The sequence below is a fragment of the Pleurodeles waltl genome, chromosome 12, assembly GCF_031143425.1.
Source record: "Pleurodeles waltl isolate 20211129_DDA chromosome 12, aPleWal1.hap1.20221129, whole genome shotgun sequence".
Lineage (NCBI taxonomy): Eukaryota > Metazoa > Chordata > Amphibia > Caudata > Salamandridae > Pleurodeles > Pleurodeles waltl.
This window is the reverse complement of record NC_090451.1, coordinates 458,786,416-458,800,941: the sequence shown is the minus strand read 5'-3', so window position 1 is coordinate 458,800,941 and position 14,526 is coordinate 458,786,416.

Below are 14,526 nucleotides of genomic sequence, written 5' to 3'. Positions count from 1 at the left end.
CTTCCAGTAATACATTACTGCTATTGCCAGTGCTGACTCTTCCATCAGGCTAAGTGAGCAAGCAGTCATAAGATACTATTATTAGGACCACAAAATAACAAGGAGTGGTATAAAATGGCAGCCATTTTCTTGGCGGATTGCAAGTGGTTTATTGTTACAAATGTCATTTGCATGGAACACTAAACACTGTTCACACAGTTCCTGAGTACACACGAACCAAACTATTGCAATTGTGCAGAAATGTTATTCTTACAAGTTTCAATAATTTCAGCAATAGGCACGAATGAGCATGACAAGGAAGAGGAAACACAAAACGAGAGCTATGATTTGAACTTCATCGGAATTGAACAGCAATATCGCAATGTGCACACGGTTGTTACCAGAAGTAGGTATATTTAGAAAGCAGAAATGTATTTGACAAATATTGAAATCAGGCCAGGTAAGCAACAACCTTTACTAGAACAAAGAAAGAAACACATTTTAATTGGACAATTGTGGGAGGTGAGGAAGGCTGCATGGCGTAGAAATCAGGTCTCTTTCCTAAAATTGACCCCTGATCAATGAGTCCTGACTCAAGCAACTCTTGAGTACACTCCCAGAAATAAATGTACTCACCATTGTAAAAAGTCAGACTATCAAGACTGATACTTCTGTAGGAGTAAATGAAGGTTTGTGGCTAGAAAAGAGGTAAATAAGGATGTGTCGTGATAGTAACGGAAGAAACTAATGTAAGAAATATGTGGACAGTGACAAGGAATTTTCATGCACATTTTCCAGGCTGAAAACACATGTAAGTAAGCTCCAACAGAAAACTAAGCGTAAATGGATTATTAGGATTGGCTGAAATAGGGAGAATGCCTGCATTTTTTGGGGACGTAAGGAAAAGGGGTTCTTAATAGTGAGCAATAGTTGTTCGGTACATAAAAAGGGTGTTAAAATGTGCGTAACTAAATGAAACCCAATAACTAAGCAGGCGGATTGCCCTCCTGTGCACTCAACGGAATCTACAAAAGTCAGACTTACAGAACATATCTCTGGACCTCTGGACCTGGTACATAGCTGTGCCGTACCAGTTACGTTAGGTTTGCGCTATAATTAGGACATTTGTCACCAACCAATGAGAAACCTTTGTACATCACACCCAATCCCGGCACAGAGGGACTTGCTCACGCGCTTCCAGCACATTAGCTCTCCCCATCTCACTCCTAACTTTGAAATGGAAAACCCGTAAAGCGTACACAGCCAGCTCAATCCATCTAAGCATTCATCTATGTTGGTTTACAATTCTACTATGACTAATAGGCCCGTGCACCTGTTGTAAAATGGCTCGCCTCTCATTTTTTATTCATGCGGGTTAGGAATGCATTATTTAAAATGAGATAAAGGTTGCTCTCTGCGGGGTTTGCCTCGCTATTCCTCGTTTTTGCACCGTGCTACGCCGGGAGCAAGCATGATATGTGACTTGCTTCTGATTCTAAAACACATTTTCTTGTAATTCAGTCTTGGTTACGAATGCACTTAAAGGAGTAGTATTGAAAAGTTCGAGATTTGCGAAGCCCCTTTCGCGGCTTTTCAGAAATGTTTTCTCGTCGCGTTCAGTGTCTGCTACGTGGTTTCACCGAGCACTGCAGCAGAAAAGCGTTTAAGGATAACACTTGGGCCATTGTGAGGCGGCCTTCTTGAATGCAAGATGTAATAGTTCTGTGCCAGGGATCTTCTGTTTGCTGAGAAGAGGGCATCATTTTGCAGCAGGCATAAAGCTTTTTATTGACAGGAGGGCATCGTTCTCTTGCAGAGCACATACACCTAATGCCAAAGGTCATACCCTTGGTGCACCTAGCTGTTTTTATAGTGACATATTGAAACCTCCACTGCAGCGATCGATACAAACGCACCGCTGTATGAACTTGAATCACCTCGTCCAGGAACAGTGTTGACTTATCTACGCCTGATTGAAGACTGACATTTTAAATAGACAGTGAAATTCCCGAAATTGCCAAATTTCACATTACGTGAACTTCACGACATTTCGCATTGCTTTCTTTTGCCGAATGTTTTAAAGTGCGCCTGCACTTCGCATTAAGACATCTCGCGAGTTACCACCAGTAGACTGGTCCGCGCCGAAAATGTCCTGAAGACATTTTGCCCCATATTTATAGTTTTTTAGAGCCGTATTTGCGTCGTTTTTTTGACGCAAAATCGTCGCAAACTTACAAAATACAATTGCATTTTGTAAGTTTGCGCCGCTTTTGCGTCACGAAATGCCGTAAATGTGGTGCTAAAAAAGTATAAATATGGGCCATTGTGCTCAAACCTGTCTCTTGCCGATACCACAGCACTTTTGTTCGATTGATTCAGGTTCAGTTAAAAAATGGACAAAAAATTAAAACTAGTTATGCTAGATATCAGTGTTAGAAATGGGGTTTCTGGTTGGCTAGGGTATGCACCTCAGCCAGGCAGAACCTACCCACTCTAGTCAGGGCTTGGGAGTTACACTTCCAAGATAACCCCTGCTCACCCCTTTGGTAGCTTGGCACGAGCAGTCAGGCTTAACCTGGAGGCAATGTGTAAAGCGTTCGCACAACACACAACGCACGTGACGCAAAAGGTACACCACAAAGTAAACACAACACTGAACTATGTAAAAATAATCTGTATTGCACAAAACATAATTAGACCAACATTACACGTAAGTAATATCCTGCTACCTTAGCAGTTGTCAGAAGGTTACACAAGTTAAGAATACTCTGCAAGAATATGCAGTTGTCACATTAGAACATGTAAGTACTCAGGATTCTGCAACATAAGCAGTAGTCAAGAATTATAGTAAAAGGTATATGCACTTGTCATGAACAATTTCTAAATACTCCTGAAAGGAATAGTAGTGAACATATGGCAAGACATAACATGTGGCAAGACATAAATAACAACATGTTCAGAGGATCACCCTAGAACATCCCACCCTTACCGTGACCCCAAGAGTACCTTAATTTCTAGTGTAAGGCACTCCAGTGCCTGGAAGGTCGTAGTGGGGGGCCCCCGGTGCTCCTATGCGCTCAACGAGGGCCACATGCTATTCTGTAGGGGAGAGGGGTAGCCAACACCCTCTCTGCAATTCCAAAACGGGCCCCTCTAGCCAAGGAGGGGGGGGCACAAAAATGGCCACAAGGTCAATCGGTGGCGGCGTGGGGAGCCTCTGATGAGGCTTTCACCCCCCGCTCTTCCGGTTCGATTTTGGCCCTCCTGGGGGCCGTGTCCTCTGGGGGAGCTTACCCCTGGGCTTTGTCCGGCCCTTCCTCGGAAGGGGGGGGGACGACAGGGCCCCTCACGATGCTGGGGACCTAGTGGGGCGGGGGGAGCCTCTGAGGAGGCTTCCGTCCCCTCTCCCGACGAAAGGAGTTCTGCAATGAGTCTTTCCGGCTCGCAGCAGTGGGCAGGCACCCGAGCAGGTGCCTGCTGGTGCCCCGGGGCGCTCCAGAGAGTGAGATCACCCCGGGGGTATGACAGGAGCGCGATTGCTCCTTTTCCTTTTCTTTACAAGTGCCCTGCAGGCACCGATGACAGCGCAGCTCCGGCGCGCTGGATTTCACTTTCAGGAGCCGGGTTGCGGCGGTGACTCCCGGCAGGGGAGAAGCGCCGAGTAGAGCGCGAGGGGCACTCCGAAATGCACGGGCTGCGGCGGTGAATTTTAGGGTTTCCCAATAACGCGCTTTTCACAGCGCTGAGGGCAAATCTGCAGCCTGGGCTGCGGCGGTGATTCTTCCTTAGAATCAAAAGAGCGCCCCTTTGAAAAAGCGCTATGGGCAAGTGGTAGAAGGATTGGCAAGGTTGAGGGGCCACAACATCCTGCCCCTGGGAGCAACCAGAACTAGAAGCAGCACAGGGCTGGTGGGCCCAGCTACTGGCCAGCACAAGGAGTGCAGATGGTGGAAGTTCCTCCTAGTGACCAGGCAGGTCACAGGTCAGCACAACAGCAGCAGTCCAAGGTGGTTTCCTGGTGAGCCCATTCATCAGCGTTCTGTGTCCAGTTTCAAGTTCCAAGAATGTTCAAATTGTGGGGAAAATTCCCCTGTACTTTTAGTCAGTTCTTACAGTGTTTTTCAATGGTAGGGAGAGGAGGTTCCAGCCAGTTACAACTGGTTCTGGGAGTGCCCCCTCTCTCCTTTCAGCACAGTCTCCAAACATCAGTGGAGGGTTAACAACCCTATTGTGTGAGGCCAGGGCACAGCCTTTACAAAATGCAGGTGTGCCCCGCCTCTCCCTTCTCTCAGCCCAGGAAGACTATTCAGTACGCAGATGCACCTCTGTGACACCTCCACCCTCACTGTGTTCAGGCTGTCTGAGAAGTATGCACAAAGCCCCAACTGTCAGTCTGCCCAGACGTTGATTGGAGACAAGCTGCAAAACACCAAAGCTATAAGCACAGATAAATGTGCACTTTCTAGAAGTGGCATTTCTGTGATAGTAATAAAAAATACACCTACACCAGTAAGCAGCATTTCTTACCACTGTCACAACCATCCCAAACATGCCTACGCTACCCCTTATAAATTAGACACTACCCCTTACACCTAAGGTAGGGCATTTCCAATGCAGTCCTATGAGAGGGCAGCACTCACAGCAGTGAGACAAACAAGTTAGGCTGTTTGTCACTACCAGGACAGGCCACGCAACATGGCACATGTCCTGCTTTCTACATACATGGCACCCTGCCCAAAGGGCTAGCTAGGGCGTACCTTAGGGGTGACTTACATGTAGTAAAAGGGGAGTTCTGGGCCTGGCAAGTAAATTTAGATGCAAGGTCCCTGTGGCAGTAAACTGCGCACACAGGCTACGCGCTAGCAGGCCTTAGATAGGTTTGACAGGCTACTTCAGTGGGTGGCGCAAGCAGCACTGCAGGCCACTAGTAGTATTTAATTTACAGCCCCTGGGTATAGGGATACCACTTTACAAGGGACTTAGAGGTAAATTAAATATGCCAATCAGGTATAATCCAATCATACCAAATTTGTAAGAGAGAGCACATGCACTTTAGCACTGGTTAGCAGTGAAAGGGTGCTCAGAGTCAAAACATCAGCCAACAAAGGTCAGAAAAATAAGGAGGCAAAAAGCAAAAAGTCTGGGGAATGACCGTGTAAAAGGGCCAGGTCCAACAATCAGCAAATCACACTTTACTCTGAAAGCACAATTTCACACCCTTGTTTTTAATTAAAGTAGCACAGACCATCGTCAAGACCGTTCTATAACGAACATAGGAGAGTTATCTGTTTACTGGAGGCACAGTTTTAATATTAACTTACTTAAACCAGGTCTATATCACTAAGGTAAAGCACTTTGGGGCATATTTATTCTCTGTTTGCGCTGAATGTGCGTAAAAAAAATTGACGCACATTCAGTGCATACCTTGACCCATATTTAAAATATGACGCCCGACCCCGCGGATGTCAAAAAACCTCATTGCGCGTCATTTTTTTGAATGCAGGAAACCGCCTTGCATTAATGACATGCAAGGTAGGCGTTCCTGTCCAAAAAGTGACTTTAAGGCCTGTGCACCTTATTTATACTCTTGCGTCATTTTTATGCACAGGAGGGGGCGGGCCTAAAAAAACGGCGCACAACCTGATGTGCACTGTTTTTTAACACCTGGGTGAGGGCAGGCGTTAAGGGGCATATTTATACTCCGTTTGCGCCGGAATTGCGTAGTTTTTTTTTACGCAATTCCGACGCAAAACTAACTCCATATTTATACTTTGGCGTTAGTCGCGTCTAGCGCCAAAGTCCATGGAGTTTGCGTCATTTTTTAGCGTGGACACCTACTTTGCGTTAATGAGATGCAAGGTAGGCGTTCCCATCTAAAAAATTGACTCCGAGGCATGTGCACCGTATTTACACTCCCGGGCAAAACTCACGCCCGGGAGTGGGCGGGTCAAAAAAAATGACGTACGGCTGCTTTTGCGCCGTTTTTTAGCGCCTGGAAAAGGCAGGTGTTAAGGGACCTGTGGGATCGGAAGGAGCCCAGAGGTGCCCTCCCATGCCCCCAGGGACACCCCCTGTCACCCTTGCCCACCCCAGGAGGACACCCAAGGCTGGAGGGACCCATCCCCAGGGACATTAAGGTAAGTTCAGCTAGGTATTTTTTTTTTTTTTTTGTGGCATAGGGGGGCCTGATTTGTGCCCCCCTACATGCCACTATGCCCAATGACCATGCCCAGGGGACAGAAGTCCCCAGGGGATGGCCATTGGGCAAGGGGGCATGACTCCTGTCTTTGCTAAGACAGGAGTCATTTCTATGGGGGTTGGGAGTCGAAAAAAATGGCGCAAATCGGGTTGAGGCGAAAAAAATGCCTCAACCTGACTTGCCCCATTTTTTGGCGCCCAAGCTCCATATCCCCCTACGCCGGCGCTGCCTGGTGTACGTCTTTTTTTTCACGCACACCAGGCAGCGCCGGCGGCTAACGCCGGCTAACGTCATTGAATAAATACGGCACCCGCATGGCGCTTCAGAATGGCGTTAGCCGGCGCTAATTTTTTTGACGCAAAACTGCGTTAGCGCAGTTTTGCGTCAAAAAGTATAAATATGGCCCTAAGGGACCTATGGGCTCACTTCCATGGTCTCAGACCATGGAAGCGGTCCAGAGGTGCCCTTCTCTGCCCTCAGGGACACCCCCTGCCACCCACGCCCAACCCAGGAGGACACCCATGGATGGGGGACCCATCCCAGGGAAGTTGAGGTAAGTATTATTTTTTTTATTTTTTAAAGTGGCATGACCTAATTTGGGCCCCCCTACATGCCATTGTGCCCAATGTCCATGTCCAGGGGACAGAAGTCCCCTGGGCATGGCCATTGGGCAAGGGGGCATGGCTCCTGTCTTTGCTAAGACAGGAGTCATTTCAATGGGGGTTGTGCATCAAAAAATGACGCAAGTCCAGTTTGAGCCATGATTTTTGATTCAAACCTGACTTGCACCATTTTTTGACGCACAACTGCCATTTTCCGCTACTCCGGCGCTGCCTGGTTTGAGTCTTTTTTTTTTACTCTGACCAGCCCACAGTGCCAACTAACGTCAATCCTTAAATAAGGCACCCGCATGGTGCATAGGAATGGCGTTAGCGGGTGGTAAAGTTTTGGACACAAACCAGTGCCGGCGCTGGTTTGCGTCGAAAAGTATAAACATGGGCCTTTGAATCACATTGAAGGCAGACTGCCAGTGTCTACTTTGAGTGTCATGCAAATCATATTAGACCATTAAACATTTGAAAATGTATCACGGGGCCCCGTGAAATCACATGGACACTTGTGAAAAGATAATTCCTTCGTATAGCTATTGTACATAGATATAGTTGCAAACACTCTCTGACCCTCCTTGGATACACACGCATCATTCCACAGTGCTATGCTATTGGTCAGCTTGCACGAGTACACCCACAAATCTTCTGGCTCAGCTGCACGGACGCAGGCACAAGTACACTGCCTATATTTCCTCTCCTGCTTCTGGTGCGTTTTGTGTTCTAGCCTTCTCATTGATGTTTCAGATTGTGAGAAAGTCATCTGCACTAGAATAAATGACGGCCAACCTAGGCAGCTGCTGGCTTTGGATAATAATAACCCAAATTAAGCAGATGTTTGAAATTTCAAAAAAGAGGATCAGCAGCTTTGAAGCACTTAGGTTTAATTTTCTTACCTGTAGTCTCTCACAGGCTTGAGAACACAAGGGTCGCATACGTTTTAGCAACATAGAGATGAGCACGTCCACTGTCCATCCAAACCTGGTTGTTCCACTGACCAGAGGTTCAGAAGTATTGATTCTCCATGGGTCCAGCGTCTCATTGTCCTTTACTCTTGCTGTTCTGCTCTTTAACTATGATAGTTTTGCCACACAATGCCTCTATAACCTGCTCCAAACACATCACCTTACCATTAAATTTCCACTTCATATTTAAAAATCGAAACTGTGAAGGTTACGTGGCTTTTATGCATTCCTTACTCTTTGAAAAACTGCTGCTCAACATTTTCTATAGAGCCATTCATTTAGCTCACACAAATATGCAAGCATCAGATCTATATGCTCTAGCCCTACCAGTAAAAGGTTACACCTCTCTGTAATGTGCTGGAGATTTTGTCAGCAACAGCAGAGAAGCGAAAAACGGTGTGTGGTAATCTCATTTAGCAAGGGGGGCGTGAAAATAAAGAGAAAATAAACATCTCGGAATAAGGATGAGAGACAAGCTAAGGATAACAATATTACACGAGAATTCCAGTGACTATTGGATTAATCTCTGTATGCCCTTAGTTATTTTACACCCAAGTGGAATCGTGTCCAACCTGTAATACACAACCAGCCACTTGTTTCCAAGTACATTATCATCAGTGTGTGTTTACAAAGGCACAGTTGGCGTTTGAGTAGCGTTGACATATGTGTAAATTACAAGCGGATGTTTTTTGTGACCAACCCCTGGGGCAGCAATCTGAAAGAACATATTAGAAAATTTTGTACATAGCCCAAGAAAGTGTTTTTGACACCGCACTCTAAAAATGCAGCTAATAGGGCACAATAATACCAAATAAGGCTTTTGAAGTAGTGCTTAACTTCACAGTTATTTACATTTCTAAGCGCTAAAAATAAGAGATGCTACTCGTATTCTTTTGAATGGCACATAATGTCAGTCGGTTGTTGAATCATGGAAAGCGTAGGATAAGTAGGTAAAATATATAGTCAAGAGTTTAGAATTAACCTCACACAGCATGCAATAAAAGATAAATATTGAGTATTATTGACACATCAAAGAAAGTGTTCACGTTGATTAGTTTAGATGAAAGTTTCATTTGAGTGTCAGAAGTTGACAGAAGGTGGGGGCTAGATTAAGGGTCTTAAAGAATATTTTGGGCATGACAAAATGCACCCCTCCATCAATGTTGGAGTTTTGATAAACTCAGCTCCTCTTCTCTTCTAATGGCATAGGGAAATCGGCATTTCAGAGATAAAATCAGTATATCTGTTTTTGTTCCTTGGAGACACTTAAGACATTCTACAAAATATAAGTCCATGCATTTATACTAGATTGAATTGCTACACATTTCGCCTTAAACAATGGTTATCTTACATTGGAAGTAAAAAGATATTGTAAAGTAGGGGCATGAATATTAGACCAGGCATCCTTGGCATTGTTTCACCTGACGTTTTGCCTTCTGATCTCCTGTTTTTCTGACCTAATTTTCGTTGGCTTTAGGATTCTGTTCACTTTACCACTGCTAACCAGTGCTAAAGTGCAGGTATTCTCTACTCTAAACATGGTGAGATTGGCTAATCCACAAATGGCCTATTGAATCTACGTGTATGTCTCTAGGAAAGTGCACTATATGTGCCCAGGGCCTGTAAGTTAGATGTTACTATTGGGCCTGCAGCACTGATTGTGCTACCTACTACAGTAGCACTTTAAACATGTCTCAGTCCTGCAACTACAGAGCCTGTGGGTGCAGTTTTAAACTGATATTTCAACTTGGCAAGTATACCCACTTGCCAGGCTCAAACCTTCCTTTTTGGTACAAGTACGTCACCCCTAAGGTAGGCCCTAGCTAGCCCCAAGGGCAGGGTGCAGTGTACTTAAAAAGCTGGACATGTATTTTTAAGATTAACATGTCCTGGTTGTGAAAAACTATTAAGTTCGTTTTTCACTAGTGCAAGCCCTGTCTCTCCCGTAGGTTAACATTGGCTTTACATTGAAACAATCTTTAAGTGTAATGTCCAGTTGGATTTTAAATTGTAAGTCTGAAAATGCTCCTTTTAGAAAGTTGTCATTTTCTTACTTGAACCATTCTGTGCCTCTGCCTGTCTCTGAATATACGCCTGGGGTGGGTGACAGCTGGGCTTTATGCATTCCCTCTAGACCATCACATACACAGGGAGCTGAGGTGTGACATTTACATCCTGATGACCCATCCCTAGGTTGAAGGTCCTTCCTGGGCTAGATGGAGGGAGGAGCTAACACTTGCACCAGAATAGATCTGTGCCTGTCCCCGCACAAAGAGCAGCATAACCCACTGTAGAGTTTCTGGAGCCAGGGAAGGAAGGGTAAAGACCTTGTGCATGCCAAAGGCCCTTCTTTGAAACCTCTCCCACTTCAAAGGCTGAACTGGGTATAAGTACTGGACCCCAAGCCCCAACAAATCAGTAAACATCTTGTCTGGATCTGAGGACATTCTCCCTGGAAGAAAGACTGCTGTACTACCGGGACAGACTGCCACTCTGCTGAACTGCTTTGCTGTGCTAACCTGCTGCCTGTTTCTTCTTGCCTGGGAGTGAGAAGGACTGGACTTTGCTTTCTATATCCTTTAAAGAACTTAAGTGACTCCAAAGGCTTGTTGGCTTGCACCCAGTTCTTAAATCTCAGGGCCATCAAAGACTTCCTACAACCCTGCTCAGCTGCTGTACTCTGCCAGCTTTGAGTCCTGTCCTGCCATGAGGTGCTAACCCACTACTGGGACTTGAAAGAGGTCTCTGCAGCAGTTGTCCCTCAAATCTCTATGCATCAATACCATTGCAGCAATTTGAACTGCCACATTCTCCCTCGACGCGATGCATTGGACTTTGCATCACTGACTGTGAGGCTCAGGATTGGATGCATCCTCAACAGCCCATGTGCATCACCTCTGCATCACCGGCTGCACGGCTCAACAAGGATGCATCACCTTCTTCACATGGGGTTCGATGCCACACCTCGAGAACATTGCTTTGACAACTGCGCGGCTTGATGACAGTACATCCCCTGGACTGCGCGGATCTTCTCCTTGACATCCACGTGACCCTTCATTCATGGTACTTTTCAGCAGCCGTGCATGGGTTCTGAGTCGGCCTGGCCTCCATCGTGGTCGGCATGAGCTTTGGATTTACCCCAGTCTAGCGTGACCTCACCGAACCTTTTAGCGCTATTGATTTCTAAGCACTCTGTTGCAGTTTATTCTTTAAAAATTCATATTACTAGTTCTACTCATTGAAAATTGTCCCTTTGGTCTTGTTTTACTCATAAAAATATTCTTTGATTTTCTAAACTGGTGTGGAGTCTTTTTGCCATGTTTTCACTATGTTACTCTAATTTGAGTGCTGCACAAATACTTTACACATTGCCTCTTAAGTTAAGTCTGACTGCTCTGTGCCACGCTACCAGAGGTCGAGCACCGATTAATTTAGGGTGTGTATGTGACTTACCCCGAGTAGGACTGTGGGCCCTACTTGGACAGGGTGCAAACCTCTACTAACTAGAGACCCTGTTTCTAGAAATCAATGACACCCTGATAGTCCTGATGCATGTGAAATGTACAGAAACTCATCACCTCATATGAAGCAACAACATTTTACAGATTACCAAAAGCTATATGTTTTTAATTGATTAAGGCACTTTTAAAGATTGATTGAGATATGATTAATTGAGATACAATTGACTGATAGTTTTAAAATGAAGTGCTACACATTTTACATTCAACAATGGATATCATATAGGGCAAGTACAAAGAAAGTAATCATAGTGAATCTGTCTTGAGAAGTGATCATTATCTGAGTTATACTCTTGTTGTTATCTAATTCTAAATTTATGCAGGAGGGTAATGAATTACACAATGGAAACAGATGAGGACTACCAGGGTTTCTAACATGAACATTTCACTCAATGGCACTGCACCGCTACAAATTATTGCTGGATAGCTTGCATTCCCCTCTTTAACCAATTATGTTGCATGTTAGCACTATTCCATCCCTTTTTGAAGTCCATACATTTTCCTCCCAAAGCTTCTGTTGTTGAGCAGTTTTTTGTCATACCAAGTATTACAAGCATGAGATGCATATTTACGTATCTCCTTTCTGTTTCTCTTTTATGTCATGCTACATTATTTTGCATCATGTTATTGGCATTAATTGTTTATCACTACTAGCGTCATCAATGTTTCGTGCACAGCATGGACCCAGCAAGGGTCAATTGGCAGAATGCACTTGCATAAATCAAATACAAATGAAAGTTATACATAATAAAATGTTTTAAGAATCTGGAACATTATCTAGCCTTCCATTTAAGGTGAGCCATTTCATGAACTGACACCTAGAACTGAAACAGATGCTTTCCCACAGCCTCTCCAGGGTTCACATTTTGGTATTTACAGATCAGAAGAGTTTGTCACTTATGTGTTTTTTGTTGGCCTGATAAAAGTGAATTTATAAATTTGTCTTCTTCTCTATCTATTCTGTACTTGAATTTGTTTACACATGTGCCTCTTGCGTAGGAGAATATCTGATTCAAAGAAGTTGCCAAAATATTTTCTATGAACCTAACACTAGAGGAAGTTTATTATTTTGGGATGTTCACATGATTTGTAAAAGTTAAAGAGGGAAAACTGAATGCCTCACAAACATTAAAAATCAATTTCAAATATTTTATCGCAAGCGAAACAAGATCAATTCCAGAGGAAGAGATCTGACACGTCACTGTTACCATTGCTGTGTAAGAAAATATGTACAGATAAAATGAGAGTTAGGCCCTCATTATGACCCTGGTGGTCTTCTGACCGCCAGAGCCACGGAGGTGGTCTCACCACAGACGAGCCGACAGTGAAGACCGCCACATTATGAGTGTGGCGGGTTAGCCTCTGCCAGTCCACCACATCCCTGCTTATACTGCCAGGGCAGTTGGACCACCAGGGCCATAGATTAGCATCTCTGAGCTAGCGGTCCGATGAAGACTGCCAGCGGGTATTAGGAGTCGGCTTTCCGCCAGGGTTTCCGCGGCGGTAGTACCGCCACAAAAAACCTTGCAGAAAGGCTATTAGTGACAGGAAATTTCTTTCCTGTCACTGACAGATGACTCCCTCATCCCCCAGCAAGCCCAATACTCACCCACCCCCCTCCATAACAGGACCCACACCCCCCAACAGAACAGTGCACCCCCACCCCGTCTAATACAGTGCCCCAACCCCTTCTAGTACAGCACCCCTCCCCAATCCTCTCCCGCCCTCCACGCATACATACACATGCACACAGATGACCACAAGCACCCCTCATACACTCATTCATGCACCCTGCATACACTCATTCACCAACACTGACATACACGCGTTCACTCACATACATCCATACACACATTCACTCACAAGCATCCAAGCATTCACTCTCACATGCATCCATACACGCACTCACTTTTAAATTCATACATGCATTCACTTCAACATTCATACATGCATTCAACCACACATACACACACGCATACTCACACCCATACACACACGGATACAAACACACATACACACTTACATTCACACATGCAGACAACACCCACTCACACACATCTCCCACCCTCTCACCAGACTACCCTGTGAAGAGGTTGTCCAGCAGGGAACGGGAATGGACACTTCCACAGCCGGCAGTGCCCCACCATAAGGACACCGCCAGGCCATAATAAGGCTGGTGGAGTCCTTTTGGCCGGGTGTGGCTGGTGGTGGTACCGCCCATGCGCCTCTGACCACCAGCACGACTACTGCAGGATTTCTGCCCAAAATGTGGCGGGAAATCCTGCAGTACTCATAATATGGTGGTCAGAAAACCGCCAGCACTGGCGGTCTTCTGGCGCCTGCGGCCTTGGCGGTCTTGTGAAAAGACCGCCAAAGCTGTAATGAGGGCCACAGTACATTGCTTGAGAGATCTGGACATTTTATACATGTACAGTCCCTCAATTGTACATCAAGGAACACAACTGCGGTACATCTAATAGGACAATGGTTTTAGATATAGTTCCTCTGAGTAATGACATTGTAAGAAAAACAGAGAAATTGATGGACTGAATGCCAACAAGTACATGTTCTATTTGGAACCAATAAAACCAAAACTGTGCATTTAATAGGGTAATGAATGCTAACTGTGGTTTTTGAAATAATTTGTTGAAGATATACACTACTAAAGAGAAAGATCAGTAATAGAGTAATTTGTGATTGATTGCTGGTACAATAACACCAATGTTAATCTTGAAATATTTTAAATTTATATAAATGCAAATAGATACCTTTGTATGGCAGTCATTATTATACTGTGTAGGTCTGAACACTGCACTATATTGGTATCAATTATTTGTGTCCCTGTCTCCTCTGAACATTTGACTTTGGATGTATTTTAGAACAGGATAAATTACAAAAGATCGCATGCAGAATGAACTGAAGATCAACAACTTCACTTGCTCTCATTAGTGCTTTCTTTAACAACTGCAGCTGATTTCTCTCCTTTCAAAAATCGTGTTATTTCTCTGGGCAACTTAAGGTCTGCCGCCAAGATTTCTAGTTTTTCTTTGGTGTCCCAGATACATTATTGTATGTAGCTCAGACCTAAATCTTGCATTTATCACAAATGTTTACTTTAATGTTATTGTTAATTTACACTTGTTTAGAGCACAACATACCATTTGTATGTCATACATAAAAATAGTACATTTCTAAAACTTTGCAAATATAGCCGAGTTTTAAAATGAATAAACATTTGTTTAGACACAACTGATACT